Source organism: Lagenorhynchus albirostris, chromosome 6, assembly GCF_949774975.1.
Source record: "Lagenorhynchus albirostris chromosome 6, mLagAlb1.1, whole genome shotgun sequence".
Lineage (NCBI taxonomy): Eukaryota > Metazoa > Chordata > Mammalia > Artiodactyla > Delphinidae > Lagenorhynchus > Lagenorhynchus albirostris.
In genome coordinates this window covers 9329869-9347342 of record NC_083100.1, presented here as the reverse complement: position 1 = coordinate 9347342, position 17474 = coordinate 9329869, and the positions used below count along the sequence as shown (strand labels likewise).

General features: G+C 41.0%; 1 protein-coding gene and 1 non-coding gene across 2 annotated transcripts in view; one reads left to right on the top strand and one right to left on the bottom strand.

Moving 5' to 3' along the window:
- The window catches only part of FBXO36 (F-box protein 36), a 100780-nt gene that overhangs the window by 32559 nt on the left and 50747 nt on the right, over positions 1-17474 (top strand). The window lies entirely within an intron of this gene.
- TRNAD-AUC (transfer RNA aspartic acid (anticodon AUC)) lies at positions 14045-14116 on the bottom strand. The gene has a single exon. It is a non-coding gene; the product is annotated as a tRNA-Asp (tRNA).

Sequence of the window (17474 nt, the reverse complement as noted above, 5' to 3'; positions counted from 1 at the left end):
GAAAACCCAGTATGTAAATGAAGTTTCTTCATTCACATAATTATCTTTTTTTTTTTTTTTTTGGCTGCATTGGGTCTTCGTTGCTACACGTGGGCTTTCTCTAGTTGTGGTGAGCGGGGTCTACTCTTCGTTGCAGTGCACGGGCTTCTTGTTGCAGTGGCTTCTCTTGTTGCGGAGCACGGGCTCTAGGCACGCAGGCTCAGTAGTTGCGGCGCATGGGCTTAGTTGTTCCGCGGCATGTGGGATCTTCCCGGACCAGGGCTCGAACCCATGTCCCCTGCATTGGCCGGCGGATTCTTAACCACTGCGCCACCAGGGAAGCCCTACATAATTATCTTTAACAGCAGGTGCTGAACATGCAGGAAAGAAAAAATACTTGTCCTTGCTTTCTAGGATCTTACAGACTGGAAGATGTAGTTGTAAAGAATATAAATCAACAAATTTGAGAGATGTTTAGGAGGATAAAAAATTTTTAAGACCTGGTTACTGTTTGGATTTGGAGTAAGAGAGAAGGTTGTACAGTAGACAGTGGCATGGGCATGGGTCCTAACTGGCTCAGAAACATGGGCAGGGACTCCTCATGTTCCATGGTTGAGAGAGAGAATAAAGTGAAATGTGTAGCACACCCAGTGTCTCAACAGGGTAAACTCAATTTTTGCTAATTATTAATTGATTAATACTATTATTGATTCCCAGGTTCTTTGGAAAACAGTGATACCTGTAGGTTGGCAAACTTTTTCTGTAAAGTGCCAGATACGAAATATTTTATTTTATTTTTTAATAAATTTATTTATTTATTTTTGGCCGCTTTGGGTCTTCGTTGCTGCGCACGGGCTTTCTCTAACTGTGGCGAGCTATGCGGTGTGCAGGCTTCTCATTGCAGTGGCTTCTCTTGTTGTGGAGCGTGGGTTCTAGGCACACGGGCTTCAGTAGTTGTGGCATGTGGGCTCAGTAGTTGTGGCTCATGGGCTCTAGAGCACAGGCTCAGTAATTGTGGTGCACGGGCTTAGTTGCTCTGCAGCATGTGGGATCTCCCCAGACCAGGGCTTGAACCCGTGTGTCCTGCATTGGCAGGCGGATTCTAAACCACTGTGCCACCAGGGAATCCCAGGAAATATTTTAGGCTTTGTGGGCCATATATGGTCTCCACTGTATATTCTGCTTTGTGTTTATGTTTTTTTTGTTCTTTCCTTTTTAAAAATGTAGAAACCATTCTTAGCTCAAGCTGTGGTCATATTTGGCCTGTTGGCTGGAGTGTGCTGAACCCTGTTAATGCCATTCCCCACACAAGAACCCAGGAAGAGGCGGCTAGAGGAGAAGACATTGAGGTGGCATATCCAGGTAGAGATGTTCCTTAGGCCAAAAGATCGGGGCTGGAGGTATAAGTGGTGAATCATCAATATACTGATGATGGGAAGCCAAGGAAAGAGTCTTAGGGATGGATGAGATCACCCAGGAAGACTCTGTAGAGTCAACCCAGTAAGATGAGGGAAGGGCCAAAGACAGGACTACAGAAAGCCCTGTTCTTCTCCAGGATCAGAGTGAAGGTCACAGTCCCAAGCAGGCTGACCAGCCACTCCACAAGAGGTAAACCAGTTTCGGTGCAGTGGCTTACATGCTGTGACAGAGTTATGCACAGGGTCCTGTGAGGGAACACAGACGAGGCATGAAACCAGCCTGGTCTTGAAAAGGGAGCTCAAATTAGCACACCTTAACAGTCTTGTGAGATGCCTGAGAATTAGCCAAGTATTCTAGGCAGAAGGAACAGCCAACACAAAGGCACGGAGGAGAGGGAGACAAGTACAGGTACTGGTTTGTAGACAGATTAAAATGTAAGGTAAGGCATAGGCTGGGACAGATGAACAAGGCCAGATCAAGGAGCATTTTATCTGTAGTGCCAATGCCTTGAAAGGGATGGGGAGCCCTGGAAGAGTTTTAAACAGAGGGTTGACACGATCCCACTGATGTTTCAGAAGGAGCACCCTGGCAGCAGATGTATGAAGGATGACTTCCAGGAGGGTAAATCAGGGGTTGGTAGAGAATAGAAAACCTTTGGACCTGTCCAAGAGGAAAACACTTAGGGTTCCTTAATCAGCAATAGGCTGGTAAATGGTTTACAACTGGTTCTCCAAGGGCAAAAGCCCTGATGCGTAGCAATTGCCGGTTTCTGTGGTGTAAATATTTCCATCATGGCCAAACGAAGGCAAGTAGTGGGAATACGGAGAAGGGCTGGATTCGAGATTTAGGAGTTGAATTGATACTTAGCAACTGATTAAATTGGGGTGAAGAAGTATAGGCTTTTCCAGGCTTTGGGGGTTTGAGATTGGGATATCACTGAAATAGGGACAACAATAAATAAGTAAATCTACATGGTCTCTCTCCCCCTACTAGAATGTAAACTCCATGGATATAGGGACTTTTAATTATTTCCTACACTGCTGTGTCCCTAGCACCTAGAACAGTAAGTGCATGGCACGTGGTTGACACACAGTAAATTTTGTTGTTGTTGTTGGTTTTTGTCTGTTTTAATTTTCTTTTTTGGCCATGCCAAAAAGAAAGATCGCGCGACTTGCGCGATCTTAAGTTCCCTGACCAGGGACTGAACCAGGCCCGCAGCAGTGAAAGGGCAAAGGGAGTCCTAACCACTGGACCGGCAGGGAATTCCCTTGATAAATTTTTTTGAATGAATGAGTAAATGTTTCCCAGTTAAGCCACTACAGAGATCACTGCTGACTTAAGTAGCAGTGCCCATGAAGCACTGTGAAGCTGTTAACTGAAAAACTGGGTTTGTCTCTTGGTGGGTGTTGAGCCAAAAGACACAACCAAGCCAGAGACCAGGAGAAGGAAGGATTTATTATTGCTTGAAATGAGTAAGGAGGACACAGGGGATCTTTTCCAAAGCAGTGTCTTCTAAGCAGCAAAGTTGGTTAAGTTTTAAGCTAAAGGTACATGCATCTTCATGAAGAGGCTTGGGCTGTCGGTGGACAGAGTCCAAGCTGTAGCTGACTGAAGTTACAAGGAACGGGAAATGTCAACATCATCATCCCTTAGGTTCCAGTTGATCTGGTGGTTGAGTGCTTCAGGCTAATCTTTACTGCTGAAACAGAACTGGGAGTCTTTACCACTGATACATTATCTTTGCTGTTGTTACTTCTCTTGCCTGATAACACTTTGTTCCTGCATTCTTTTGTTCCCTGAAGATCATTAATTACTAATACCTGTTCAGGGGCAAGCATTGTGGCCAGGCTTAGATTACCAAATGGCTCAGGCCCCAAATGGCTTTTCTTCTGTCGAGAAAGCCGTGCCTAGTTCTCTTTCTTAGGGGACCCCCCTACCCTATCTGCTTACAGAGCTAGGGTGTAGTAGGTTGAAAAGAGATGGGATGAGGAATTTGAGACAATGCACAGACAACAGTTTGAAAATCTCATCTCTGAAAAATAGATGGCAGAGATGCCAATGGATGGCAGCCAACTGGAGGAAATTTTATGTTACTTTGTCTCAGGAAAAATGAACCTTGGGACTTCCCTGGTGGCATGGTGGTGAAGACTCCGCACTCCCAATGCAGGGGGCCCGGGTTTGAACCCTGGTCAGGGAACTAGATTCCACATGCATGCTGCAACTAAGAGTTTACATGTCATAACTAAGGAGCCCTCCTGCCACAACTAAGACCGGCACAACCAAATAAATAAATATTTAAAAAATAAAATAAAATAAATAAGTGAGGCTGAATGCCCTCATAAATCTATTAAAAAAAAATGAATCTTAGCATATAGCTTCCAGGAGCCACCCTGAGCCCTAGGACTGGGGAGCTGACAAGACATACGGCATCAAGACCTTGTGTTAAAATCACAGCCCAAATAAAAAATCAAGAGCTGAGTCTGCAAGAGAATGAAGGACAGATAGGAGGTGTGGAGATAATGTGAGTTCCACTGGCGGTCAGAAGTCAGAGGCTAGAAGCCAGGAAAGGTCTAGATTGTATGGCTTGTCAGATGATTTTGCTCAATTCCAGTTTAGCTTAAGCAGAAAGAGCCTGGGATGCTTTGGCCAGCTGTTAAACTTGAGCCCTAGAATGGAACTTCATAAATATTGACATGAAAACTCTCACAAGCTTGCATTTGTGGTCATGGGTATAACTTGGGAAAAGAACTAACTCTTTGAATAAAATGTTTCCTTTAACCTTTTTTCCAAGAAAATGCTTTTTCTCCCCAAGAGAACATTTTATAAATAATTTTAATTTCTGTACCTCATATAAATATTTTTAGGCATTGCTTTATTTTAAATTGTATATTTGGAAATTTACGCTATCATACCAGACGGCAGGCCAGACAAAACTGAAGGTTTAATTGAGGACTTTTCCTTGAATTATTTTATCTTCTTTTCCCTCTAATAAGTGCTTTCCTCCTTTAAATCAGTTTCGTTCCTGGCTTAGGGGAGTTCCCCAAGACCAGGCTTTGAAATGTAAGGGCATAAGATTTTAAATTTCAAAAGCCCAAACTTTGGATGGGGGAGGGAGACGAGTTTTTGGCACAGACAATAGATTGGTTAGGATGTGCAGAGAGCCTGCCCGCCTATTCTACAACCCAGCGGCAAAGCTCCCAGATTGTAGGTGGAAGAAGACATGCAGAGAAGCGGGAAGGAGGATTTAGATGCTGCTGGTCCAGTGAAGAGTCCTTGGCCATTTCCTTCCAAGCTGCTCTGGGGGGTGAAGGTCAAAAACCCGGCAGACTCCCTAGGTAGATTGAGGCTCCAAGCTGAGCAGACCTGCACCCTCCCCTCCCCACCAGCTGCCTCCCACGGAGGCTTGTTGCAAGAGAAGGCAGTGACTGGACGGACCTCACGGTGTCCCCAGCCATGTGGTCTGAGACTCCAACAGGACTCAGACAGTCAGAAGACGCCTCCTTCTGCATCCACCAGTGGTGCGGGGGGGTGGGGGGGTGGGGGGGACGTGTTGCCAAGAGGGCACTGGGAGGAGACTGATGCTGCCCTTACCAGTTACCATGATAACCCAAGAACAGATGGGATGGAGGGTATCTCACCTCTCGCTGACTTGTAAATAATGCCATGGAGGATTTCACCTCTCCTCTGAAACTTGAACTGAGCCTCTAACAGAGAAGAAGAAGGTGCCAAAGTTAATCTAGCAAGTCATGTGAGTGGCGGACAAATAAGATCTTGTACTGACTGTTATGACACAATAACATGACTCACACTACATCTTGAAGAATGAGTTTTTCTAGAGGACAAGGAAGCAGGGGATGCTCTAGGCATTGGACATGCATGTGCAAAGGCATGGCAGTATAATCAAAACATGGTACTTCCAGACAACTTGCTGGAGTGATGATAAGAAATGATACTGGTCAGGGAACAGTATACTGATGACTCATCGTGTTTGCAAAGCATCTTCTACACGGAAGATGCACTGCGCTGTATCGTGGTCTGAACGCGGGTTGGAAAAGAATTCCCAGACACAAGGCAGAATGTAAAGAAGATAGAATTTATTAGAGAGAGGGTCGCTGCCAGAACGGTGGGCCAACTTCCTGGTAGTCTGGGGGAGTCGAGCCCGAACATGTGCTATTGATCAGTTTTTATAGCTAGAAAACAATGGAATGGTCAGAGGTGAAAATTTCATTTACTGATTGGTCGAGGCACATATACCTTCCTTCTATAGCGTGGGAGTGGGACAGGGCGGATGCCTTTCCTTATTTGGGACAGGTCCCATTGCCCAGGTGGGCGTTGCCCAGGTGGGCTCAGGAATTTCGTATCCATCACAACATGGTGGGGAGGGCGATTAAGAGTCAGGTAGGGGGTGTAAATCTGACACTTTTTCAGTCAGGGTCGTCCTTTGTCCTTGAAGTACCACTGTCCTTGGAGCACCACAGGCTGCGCAACCAGGGTGCTCCAGACAAGAGCTTTCAAGGAGATGGCTATAGAAAGCATACAGACATGAAAACAAATGCATGAGTGAATATCAAAGCATTTGAATAAAGTGCTCACGATTGCTGTTTTGCTCTTATTCTCCTTTATAATCTGCAGTTTAGCAGGAAAGGCTGTTAGATGTAACCCCGTGGTTATAATATAAAATACATGCACCGTTTGTCTCCAGTGAGCACCTCAGCTTTAGGATAGGATGCTGAAGGAACTTTGCTTACTGCCTGCGTGCTTGGGAGGGCTACATGGAGCACGCTGGGTGAGCAGCAAAGCAGTCTACCAGCTCCTCTGTCTCACCATCTGGCTTCTCCAGTCCTCAAATAACACCTGCCCTGACCGCCCTATTGAAAATGGAACCCCCATCTGCCACCCAACACTCCCTATTTTCTTTTCCTTGTTTACTTTTCTTCACAGCATTTATCACGTTCTAATACACTATGAAATATATTTACTTGTTTTGTTTATCGGCATCTCCCTTCCCCCGGCCAGTAGAAAGTAATCTCCATGGGGGCAGGGGTTTGTCTGTTTTGCCTAGAACAATGCAATGCCCCTAGTCCTTGTGAAATGTGGAATGAATGTAATGCCATGACTTCTTAGCACATCAGTCACACCCCCATCAAATGTAAGTTAAAAACCCATCCATGGGCTTACCTGGTGGCGCAGTGGTTGAGAGTCCGCCTGCCGATGCAGGGGACATGGGTTCGTGCCCCGGTCCGGGAGGATCCCACATGCCGTGGAGCGGCTGGGCCCGTGAGCCATGGCTGCTGAGCCTGCGCGTCCGGAGCCTGTGCTCCGCAACGGGAGAGGCCACAACAGTGAGACGCCCGCGTACTGAAAAAAAAACAAAAAAAAACCTCATCCAGTGCCAAATATTAATTCATGGATCAGCACCATTTGGATTATAAATGTTACTGCTTCCCTCCGGGATTATGGACATTGAAGAGCTGAGGCTTCTGGTCATTCCAATAAGGCAACAGGTTGAACAGATTTAGAGGCTTTGGGGTCAGATAGACCTGGGTTCAGATTCTCCTAAGCAGTGAGTGAGTTAGGGCAAGCTTTTCTAAACTTCCTTGAGTCTTAGTTTATTCATCTATAAAATGTACAGTGATACTAACCTCCTAGGGTTGCTGTAAAGACTGGATGGGATAAAGCATAAAGCCCCCTACATGTGGTGCAGGGTATGTACTCGATGAGATCTGTTATTATTTTCTCATTATCATTTTGGGAGCTGTATTAGTCTTCTGGGGCTGTCATAATAAAATACCACAAATTGGGTGGCTTTAACAACAGAAATTTATTTTCACGTAGTTTTGGAAACTGGGAAGTCCCAGATCAAGGTGTTGGCAAGTTTGGTTTCTCTTGAGGCCTCTCTCGTTGGCTTGCAGATGGCCACCCTGCACTGTGTCCTCACATGGCCCTTCCTGTGTGCATGTGCATCCCTGGTGTTTCTTCCTCTTCTTAGGAGGACATCAGTCCTGATGGATTAGGGCCCCTCCCTTATGACCTCATTTAACCCTCATTACCTGTTGAAAGGCCCTATCCCCAAATATAGTCACAGTGGGGGTTGGGAGTTCAACATAGGAATTTGGGGCGGAACACAGTTCAATCCATAACAGATGCTGAGGAATTTTCAACAAAGTATATCCAATTTTGATATATTTAATAGTTAGGAAATATTTAAATCCCAGAAATAAAAATGTTTTATTGGGTTTTATTTGTTTGTTTTTTGACTAGCAGATAGGCACTGAAAAGGGCGTAGATGCAAGTATTTGGTAGCTGGTGTTCATTTTACAAACAAGAAGAAAGAAAACCAAGGGAAGAGGGAAACATGTGGAGAGAAACAGAAAGAAGACACAGAAATAAAACTATGAAATGACCCCTTACTGAATGGTAGGGCTGTACGTGAGAATGCATTTGAAGAGAACAGTACCAGGGAACAAGAGGAAATATAACTAGCTCCCACTGGAGAGAAAGGAGAGAGAGAGAGAAAAACTATATTTCTTTCTTTTCTTTTCTTTTCTTTCTTTTTTCTTTTTGGCTGCATGGCATGCAGGACATTAGCTCCCCGACCAGGGATTGAACCCGTGCCCCTGCGGTGGAAGTGCGGAGTCTTTCTGATGGCAAATGTTTATCTAATCAAGAGAGAAACTGTCAGCTTCTTGGTCAGTTGAGTCTGATATCCCCTCCTTCCCTGCCAGGGAATTCAGCACGTGTAGAGCAGAGCTCCTTCTAACTAAAATATTTTATTTATTTATTTACTTGGTTGCGCCAGGTCTTAGTTGCAGCAAGCAAGCTCCTTAGTTGTGGCTTGCCAGCTCCTTAGTTGCGGCATGGTTGTGGGATCTAGTTCCCTGACCAGGGATGGAATCCAGGCCCCTTGAATTGGGAATGCGGAGTCTTAAACCCTACGCCACCAGGAAAGTTCCTGGGGGAGATTTTTAAAATAAGTTTTTTACCAGTAGATTACTATTTTGTACCAAAAGCGAAACCATAGACACCTTCCAATTGTAAATAGTAATCTTATAAAGAAGCAGCTTACAGGCTTAGGGGCAGGTACATCTCTAAATTCACCCTGCAAAGTGGAGCCATAGACACTGGGGCCTTCCTACCTGCTTAGTCACTTTTCCTGCCCATATCCAGGAAGGTTTTGGCGAGAGGGTTCCAGATTGTATTATTTTTTCCAGGCATTGTTCCAGAATGCCTGGAAAAAATAATATTGTACTAATGCAAAAAAAAAAGAAAGAAAGAAAAAGAAAGAAAAGGCTCCACTTGCATCTGTGTTCAGAGCTTTTTTTTCTTGGTTTGATCTTATTGTTTTGTAGAGTACTCTGAATTTCTTTGAGATTTGTAGCACACCCATCTGGCAGACACACTTAGTATTTTGGGGTCAGGTCTCTGCAAAGTGTGTGTTAGAAGTGACTGGCGTGGCCTTGACTCACACTGCCTTCCTACACTTGGGAATGGTCCCACCATCTCCAGACTTAGAAAATTGTGGGTTTCATCAAGTTTTTTAACTGGAGCTGCAAGAGTGGATCTGTGCATCTTCTAAACCTAAGGAACTACGTCTGTATTCTTGGCCTGTCATGTTAACAAATTCCAGTAATAATTCGATAGGTAAGAAAAATTAAAACGTATCTGGTACTCTGCTAAGCACATGTACACATAACAGTTCATGTTAATCCTCCCAGAAGATATGAACAAGAGCAGGCAAACAGAGATTATGAGCCCCGCCAAAGCTACCCGCTAGTAAGTCCTCACCTGGAATGTTCCTCTGGGTCCAAAGGACCTGCTCTGATGTGCTTGAAGCCCCATTTGTGCCTTCACCTGTAGGAACTCAGTGACATCCATCCACTTTGGCATGATGTCTGTATTTTATGCTCTCATTACTTACATGACTCTTATCCCCCCTGAATCAAAAGTACTCATGTTGGATATGTATTGGAAAAAATATTTATCATCAGTATGTATAGTTTTCTTATTTATTCTCTTTCCTTTATGCAAAATATTGTACAAGTTTTGCTTTCAGAAAATCTGCATCATAAGAGATTGTGTCTGAAGTGTAAACAGCCAAGTTACGATGCATGGTAAGGAGAAAATGAGAGTAATCGTGAATTCTGTAGGACCTCCAATATGATTTATTGTAATAGAATGTTTTTAAATAAAGAATATTGCTTAAAGTTGCATTTCTGGATCTCATGACCTAGGAGAGGAAGCAAATCTAATAGCTACCACCTCTGTAGTGAATTTTCAAGTCAAAATAATAGCTTCTAATCAGTCACCTCTAGAATGTTGATTCCAAGATTTCAGCCAGAGAATAAGGATGGTACTAAAGCATGCATAATAAGCCTGAGTGTGGCGCTATCCCTCGTTCCTGTGCCACTTTATAAAATAAAAATGGTATTATTATTATTTATTGTTTTTAAAGTAATACTTTCCCATATAATCTTGTAGTATTACTTTTTGCATTTATCATAATAGTCCATCTAGATTTTATTTTTGAATGTAGTTGGAGGTAGAAGTTTAAATTTATTTCTTTTAAGTAGATGCCTTATCATATCAACACTATTTATTAATAATTCATCCTTTTCTTCTGAAGTTGAAATAATACCTTTACCATACATTAGTTTCCCATTTACATCTGACGCTACTTCTGAACTTTATTCCAGTCTACCAGTATATTTGTTTATTATATACAAATACCATACTATTTATTTATAGTCGCCTTCTATTACATTCTAATATATTACAAGACATTATTCTTTCTTCGCAAGATTTTCTTGGCAATTTTCACATATTTATTTTATAATATGAATTTTATAAAATTTTGTCCTCTTACCAAAATAGGAAACTGAATTCTGATTGTTGTTGCATTAGGTTTATATATTAATTTGGGAGAGGGTGAGTTTCTTTTTTTAGAAATTGAAATTTCCAATCTTAGAATACGAAATGTCACTCAATTTGTTCAGGTATTGGCGTTAGGACCATCAGTAACATTGAATAGCGTTTTTTTATTAGGTTCTGTAACCTTTATGTTCGTTATTTTTAGGTATTTTAGTGTTTTAAATTATTGTGTGTGGGGTACATTTTTTCCCATATCCATTTCTAAATGCTTATATTATAAATATTATATATAAATTATTTATTTTAAATAAAGCTATTTTACGTATAATTTTTTATATCCAGTGTCCCTATTAAATTTTCATGAATTCTATTCAATAGTAGACTTTTAGCTATCCTATCTATTAAAACACCTTCTCTTCCTTCCATTTATTTTCTTATTTTATTGTATTAGCTAGAGAACCAAAAGTACTGTTGAATAAAAGTGGCCTTGTTCCTGATTTATATGTCAAGGCTTCAGTATTTTACCATTCAATATGGTGTTTACCAGGTGTATGGGTTTGTATGTATGTGAGTGTGTGTGTGTGAATATATTTTATATTTAAGTAGTTTCATTCTATCACTATTTTTCTTAGGATTTTTTTTTTTTTTTACTTAGGATTTATATTAGGAATGGCTACTGAATTTTGTCAGCATTTTGGGACTTTGATTAATCTAATCCTAGGATATTTTCTCTTTGATTTATTAATGCAGTGAATTATATTGATATTAAATATTAGGAATGTAGTTTAGGAAAATATATGAGTAACCTTCAAGTGTGGGAGGCCTTCTTAATATAGGAAACACAAAAGTCATAAGGGAAAAGATTTCAAGATTTAAGTTTAGAAAAAAATGTTGGGAACTTCCCTGGTGGGCCAGTGGTTAAGACTCCGTGCTTCCATTGCAGGGGGCACGGATTCAATCCCTGGTTGGGGAACTAAGATCCCGCTTGCCGCACGGTGCAGCCAAAAAAGAAAAAGAAAAAAACCTTCCATTTCTGAAATGGTGCATACAGCATAAACAATGTCAGTTGACACCCTTATGAAACAAAGAATTATAACCACTACTTAGGATAAAAAGACCTTTTATGAATTGATAAGAAAAGGATAAGCCATAAGGGAAAATAAAAACAACACGATATGATCAGGCAATTCATTAATTCAACAATTTTTTTTTTTTTTTTAGTTCCTACTATATTACTGACACTCTTCTAGATCCTGAGATAATAGCAATGAGCAAAACGATCAAAGACTCCCAGCCTCCTGGACCTAATGTTCTAGCGGGGGGATTCATCTCACAATATGTTCTGGAGGTCCCTCCCCGGCAGCACATGCAGATCTTCCTCATTCTTTTTTAGGACAGAGAATGACAAGTACATACTCCTTTGTATGGTTGTGTGAAAAGTTTATTCAACCAGTCTCCTGCTGCCACACGCAGGTTGCTTCTAATCTTTTTAGCTTTTGCAAATACCTCAGTGGAGAACCTCGTTTATTATTAGATCATGCTAAATTTCCCTCCCTAGCTGTTGTACCATAATCATGAGATTTCCTGTTTCTCCACAGCCTTGCTAACAGAGTGTTTTCAGTCTTTAGGATTTTGTCAGTCTGGGTAGGTGAGAAACAGAAAACACATACGTCGGTGTGATTTTAATACGCTTTCTATTATTCTGAGTGAAATTGAGCATCTTTTCATGTTTATGGGCCATGTGATTTTTTTTCCTGTGAACTTGGTTTTCCTGTCTTTTGCTCACTTTTAAAATTAATTTGTTGGTCGTTTCTCTATTTCTACAAACTCTTTAGGGAGATTAACCCTTTGTTGTGATATTAACTGTGAATGTTTTTCCCAGTTTATCATTTTTCTTTTGTCTTTGTTTGCTGTATTTTTTTTTAAATCAGGCTTCTTGCTATGCTTTTAGTACAGTGAAAATTACCCTTTTTAGGTTCCATAAATTTGATAAATGTATAACCACCACCTTATAATAAAGATATAAAATATTTTCACCAACCCCAAAAGTTTTCTCATGTCTGTTTGCAGTGAGTCCCCTTTCCCACCTCCATCCCCTGGTACCACTGACCTGATTTCTGTTTTGCCTTTTTCAACATGCCCTAAATGGAATCATACAGTATATCTGGTTCTTTTTTACATCTGGCTTCTTTCACTTAGCATAATGCTTTTGAGATTCAACCATGTTTTTGCATGTATGAGCAGTTCTCTTTATTGCTGAGTAATATTTCTTCGTTTGGATGTATTTATCTATTTACCAGTTGATGGATATTTTGGTTGTTTCCAATTTGGAGGTACAGTGTATTATGAGCAAAGCTGCTTTAAACATTTCCATACAGGTCTTTGGCGACTTTGCCATACAGAAGTTTTTTATATTTATATAATCAAATGCATAAATCTTCTCTTTTATGGCTTTTGGATTTTGAGACATAGTTAGAAAGATAATAAGATGATTCACTATTTTTTTTCCTTCCAGTACTTGTATGGTCTCATTTTTTTTACATGCAGATCTTTGATCTATTTGTAATTTATCCTGATGTGAGGCATAAATCAATTTTCTTTTTCCAACTGGCCACCCAATAGTCCCCAAATTCCTATATAAATCTTTTAAATCTGATTTAAGAAAATCTATTTTACAATTATTTGTAATTACTTATAGTTTATTAGAAACATTTTAAGTTTATTACAATTATTTGTGTTTATCACAAATGTTCAATTAAAGTTAGAAGTTAAAAACCTATTTTTCTTTAAACCCTCAAATACAACTTACAAATCTAGGAAATTCAATTATAAATCAAGTAATTTTTTATTAAAATTAAAACACTCATTTTCATTGTTCTTTGATTAATGTTTAATTAGCTTATACATTTAACAAATTGTAATCCCTTAAACATTTAAGCACAGTTTACAAACTTAATCAAATTACCTTAAAAATTATGAATTAAAGCCACAAAACTTGTAAATCTAATAAATTAAATTCTCTTAAATTTAAATAACACTGACAAACATGATTAAATCCTCTTAAGCATTTCAATCTATCTCGTGAATTTAATATATTTGGTTTTCTCAAGTACTTCTGAAATCTAAAGAGACATAATTACAAATCTAACAAAATCAAACCACATGTTTATAAAACTGTAGAGAAACAAACTTAAAAATGTAGATGATCAAACTCTTTTAAACATTTAAACATCTTAAAATCATTATAAATTTAATACATATTCCTAAGTTTAAACGTTGACTACCAACTTAATCATTTGCATTAGCCTATGTATTTAAATTAAAATGACAAATATAGTATGTCAGATTCTTGACAGCATTTTAAACATCTTAAGGATACACAAAATGCAGCTTCTAGTTATAGTACTATTGTATATCTTCCCTGCCTCTAGCAGTGCCGCTAAAACAATAATTATAGGGTTTTTCTAAAGCATAAACCCGCAAAGACAAAAGAGAATGGGAAAGGCGACAAAGGCAACAATTTTGCATGCTGAAAAGCAGATGACTTACTGGTAGCTGATTTAACAGCCCTGAAAAAGCTGAATTCTAAGCTAGTGGTAGGGAAGTCAGGAAGTAATCAGATTTGTGCCCCAGAACCTCAGAGCAGGGTGGCTCAGGAATGGGCGGAAATAGGTTCTTTTTGAATGCTAGAGTAAAAAAGGACCTTCGAACAAGAAGGATGTTTGACATCCTGTTTGTGTGTGTGTGTGTGTGTGTGTGTGTGTGTGTGTGATCCCATTTCCCTGACCAGGGATCGAACCTGGGCCCCAGCAATGATAGCGCCGAGTTCTAACCACTGGACCACCAGGGAATTCCCAACAACCTGTTTAAAATGTGGTTAGAACCACCTTCATCTTCGTCCCCTACTCTCCTTTGCACAACCAGCAAGAGCTTTGCCTCACCAGCCAGGAGAAGACCAGAAGTTTGGTCTCTGGAGGGGTAAACTAGGGATACAATGGACTCAGGACCCCAGGCCACTGGGGACAGAGGAACTCAGGGCTGAATATGGCAAGGGATTAAGTGAAAATCCACATACTGAACTGGGAGACTCACTCTAACTTCCCAGTGGCTCACAGAAAGCTGTGGGCAGCCAGGTTTATACCCTCCAGGAAGAAAGCTGGAAGATTCTTCACCAGGCTGAAAAGAGATCTCAAGATATTGATAGTCAGGATCCTCCAACCAAAGAGCTTCAGCAGATCACCCTATAGTGAGGTCCTCCTCTGGCCAAGCCCTGCTCAAATGCCCAGATCTTCCAGTCAGCTTCCTAGCACCCTACTCCTGAATACACATGAATGGTGACGAGTTATATCAGGCTTTTGAGGAACGCCAAAACAAATTAACAATAACAACAACATACAGGAAATGTAACCTTGGAAAAAACAAAGACAATGAACAAAGGCAGAACAAAATACTCATCAGTAATATCCTCAGAAGGATAAGAAAGTTATTGTATCCATGAAACAAGGACAGTACACAATAAAAAAGAAACACTCAGAAAACTAAAAAGAGCTTTTAGAAAATATATAGGAAAAATGAAAAACTGCTTAGAAGTGTTGGAGGATAAAATTGAGAATATCTCCTAGAAAAAAAGAATCAAAAGTAAATGTAGGGAAAAAAACGTAATAAAAGTAAATGTAGGGAAAAAAACATAATAAAAGAAATAGACCAGGATGTCCAATACCTGGAAAAAAAGAAATTCCAGAAAAAATTATACAAGAAAATGTCCTAGACGTGAAGTATTCCCATATTAAAAGCTCTCACCAAGTACCCTGCAAAATAAATGAAAAAATGAGATACCATGCCAGGTATCTCAAGCAAAGTCCATTGAGGAGAGAGAAACCATACTTATTTTACCAGAAACAATTTATTATTAAGGATTGTTAACTAATAGAAGATGGTTAACAACTTAAAGGGTAAAAGAGGGCAAAAACTTGTACACGAATGTTTATAGAACCTTTATTCATAGTAACCAGAAACTGGAGCTAAGCATGAAAACAGTAGTTTGGAAGAAAATCCAGAAGTTGTGGGAGAGCACAGTTTGAATCCAGGATGAAAATGGGAGGGAATAGGGGTGAATCTGAGGTGTCTACAGCTTTCCCAAAGTGGGAATCAAAAGGAAGCTAGCTCTAAGTCACTGCAGAGCCAGCTTAAGAGCCCAGCACTTTACTGCTGTTATCACCATGCTCTCCACGCCACAGAGATAATATTCTGAGTAAAACATTAAAGACTCAGACGTTGAATATGGGAAAGTTTTAGGAATACCTTCATCTATTTATTCTACTTATATTTTCCATTTTTAGGTATATACAAGGCTAATGTAAATTTATTATATTAAAATTAATGTAATACATGTATTGTATTAATATAATTTATAAAATTAATGAAGTACAGTTGACCGTTGAACAACAAGGCGGGGGCAGCCACTGACCCTCCATGCAGTTATAAATCCTTGTATAACTTCAGCGTCTACCCTCCTGTTGAAGGTTTTGCATCTGTTGCAGGAAGGGGGACCCCTTCCAGCGGCTGAGAGTGGGCTCCTGTCTAATACTCGGAAATGAATTGTCCAAGGAAACACACGTGCTGACAAAATGAGAGACTTTATTGGGAAGGGGCCCCCGGGCAGAGAGCAGCAGGGCAAGGGAACCCAGGAGAACCGCTCTGCCGTGTGGCTCGCAGTCTCAGGTTTTATGGTGATGGGGTTAGTTTCTGGGTTGTCTCTGGCCAATCATTCTGACTCAGGGTCCTTCCTGGTGGCACATGCATCGCTCAGCCAAGATGTATTCCATCGAGAAGGATTCTGGGAGTCTGGTAGGATATATGGACTGACGTCTCCTCTCTCCTTTTGACCTTTCCCGAATTCTTCCAGTTGGTGGTAGCTTGTTAGTTCCATGTTCCTTACCAGGACCTCCTGTTGTAAGATAACTCATGCCAGTGGTTACTATCGTGCCTGTCCAGGGCGGGCAGTTTTGGTCAGTGGTTCCCCTAATACATCCGTGGATTCAACCAAATGCAGGGCATGTAGTCCTGCAGTATGTATTTAGTGAAAAAAAACTGCCTAGGGCTTCCCTGGTGGTGCAGTGGTTAAGAAAGAATCCGCCTGCCAAAGCAGGGGACACGGGTTCGAGGCCTGGTCCACGAAGATCCCACATGCCGTGGAGCAACTAAGCCCATGTGCCACAGCTACCGAAGCGCATGCACCTAGAGCCTGTGCTCCACAACAAGAGAAGCCACTGCAGTGAGAAGCCCGTGTACCACAACAAAGAGCAGCCCCTGCTCGCCACAACCAGAAGAAAGCCTGAGTGCAGCAACGAAGACCCAACGCAGCCAAAAATAAATAAATAAATAAAATAAAATAAATAAGACTCCACCTCCAAATACAGTCATTAAAAAAAAAACCAAAAACCTGCCTATACGTGGACCTGTGCAGTGCAAACCTGTGTTAACCAAGGGTCCACTATAATTGCTAAAAATAACATAATAAAATACATGTCTAGTGAAGAATAAAAGAGCTCTTTCAATAACTGTAGAACAAGTGATAGAAACCCATTGTGTTTCAGTTTCCTTAAGAGTGTTATTTCTTTCTATATAATAAATAATGCTATGGCATTCAATGGATGGTGTATTAAATCTGATGGAACATGGCATTATTTCACATAAAAACAAGTTTAAAGGAAAAGAGGTTCCCAACACAGGGACAGTGCTCTGGCTCCTTCTCTCCACAATCTATTGGTTCTGCCTCCTCCAGGAAACATTCTTGTCACCTCAGGCTGGCTCCCCTCATAGTCACAAAATGGCTGCTGCTTCTCCAGTGATCGCATCAAAACACAACAGCCAGTGCCCAAAAAGGGGCTGTGTTTCTCCTGTGAATGAAAAATGTTGCCTGCCATATCAGTAAACAAAGGATGTTGCAGCCATCAAGCCACTACAGCCATCCTGGACGGTGAGCCCTGAGGAAGTTCAGGATGGAGACCAATGGGCTGCCCACTGCCAAGCCCTCAGCCCCTGCAGCCACCCCCAGCGGTGCACCCTGAGGGGACTCAGGATGGGAAAGAAACAGGATACTGGCTCTAGATAGCTAAAGGAAAGATTTCAATGAGCCCAGATTCTTGCACCTCCCCATACATAGAAAAGTGCTAAATTCATTAACTTGACACATCTGGTTTTCTTTA